The following is a 1,760-nucleotide window of genomic DNA, read 5'->3' on the forward strand; positions in this document are numbered from 1 at the left end:
AGTTGTATTCTGTAGAGATTTAATCCACAGCTCTTCAGAAGGAGGAGCCATTATTTTACCATAAGATGCTACTCTTGTTTTTGTTTTTTTTTGGTCTTTCCTCCCTCACCACACTATTTCAGTTTGTATGGCGTAATTAATAGATGTCATCATCCTGTAAGAATTCAGATTTCTCTCCCTTTCCTCTTTAACCTCATGCTATATCTCCTACAATACTTGCTGATTTTGGACCACCGTTTCCCACTTCCTTGCTTTTCCAGGAGAGGATCTTGTGGTGCACTCGAGGATGTAGCTAGCCCTGTAATTTTAAGGGAAGAGAGGAAGGGACACCTAACTTAATCCTGAAAGGCAGCACATATGAGTGCAAAGCAAAATGCTTCCATTTTCAAGTTCTGCTAAAAAATCCTAAGGTCAGAAAATAATCCGTCCGTCTTTACCACGAACACATCTGAAAGTCTCACTTGCCAACGTGTGGGTCAAACCACATAAGCATTCCTGTGTCTTAAACAAGCAGCTAAATGGATGAACTGAGAAGAGGAGCATCATCTGTCCCATTAGCCGTCAGATGCTTATTGCCCTAGGCGAAGGCAACATATTGGGGGACTTCGTTATATTTTCTTTCTCGCTTGGCTAGTTCTGTTTGAGTCAGTGGTTCAGACTAATTACTAGAAAATAAATAATAAAATATGTAAGAGCCTCAGCAGGAGCGAGTCTCTTTGCATACAGAAAGAACCGGTTCAGATCTCCGCGAACTCACACAGAGCCAGCAAATCCTGCAACGAAGTTGACAACAAGAACAATAAAAATGTGTTTAATTTTGTTCCAATTTCAGTCACTTCCTCAGTGTCTGGACATCCTGGCAGGATCCACCTTCAGTTTCAAAGCACAGAGGATATGGTTTGTCTGCTGCCTTGGGCTTCGTTTCTTGTTTTTCCACAAGTGGTTGAACATTGCTTTGAAGGCAAAAGAAGAATTGTGGGTATTTAGACCTAAATTATCCCCATTGAAGTCAGTGATGGCATTAATCTTTTAGTTTTAGTTTATGTGTTCAACCCAAATTTTATCCTCCCAGCATCTCTCTGCAGCTGCTGGAAAGAAACAGACACTTTCTGAGAGCAATTCATCCAACCTGTCTTTGATACATATTTTAAAAAGAGATCAGTCATCCTCTTCAAGTACACTTACTTCTCTTTATGGGCTTCAGAAACGATGTTGGAGATTAAAATTCTAATTTGAACACCACCATTTTTTGTCCTCAAATGTCTAGAATCTAAGGAGGACAATGTTTTCAGGTAAGATTTAAATGCTTAAATTCTCAAATTCTTCCCCTTATACTCCATCCTAAATTAAGATTGTAACTGCAATATCTAAATGAAAATTATACTTGTTGCAGAAAAAAAATCAGTGGGAAGTATAAGCACCTAAGAAGAACATAGTACAAGTGTGGGCAATCTCATGCACTTTAGAAGCACATGAGTGCAGGAGCAAATGCAAGTGTTTCCTTCTCTGCTTTGACTCAGAAGGATGTTGGGGTACATCTACAATCAGACACAGATGGCTGATGTGCAGAAACCTTTCTGTGGGCAGCTGCATCCACCTGATATTACTGTTTATGACTTAACAGCATATTTCTTTGAAGCTCCTCATGGTTCTTGAGGAATGTGAATTCAGATTGGCTTCTGTCCTCTGCAAAAAGCTTCTGCTTCTACTTCTACTTCTACTTCTACTTCTACTTCTACTTCTACTTCTACTTCTACTTC

This window comes from Centrocercus urophasianus, unplaced genomic scaffold, assembly GCF_019232065.1.
Source record: "Centrocercus urophasianus isolate 14NV4802_14NV808 unplaced genomic scaffold, USGS_Curo_1.0 seq_39, whole genome shotgun sequence".
Lineage (NCBI taxonomy): Eukaryota > Metazoa > Chordata > Aves > Galliformes > Phasianidae > Centrocercus > Centrocercus urophasianus.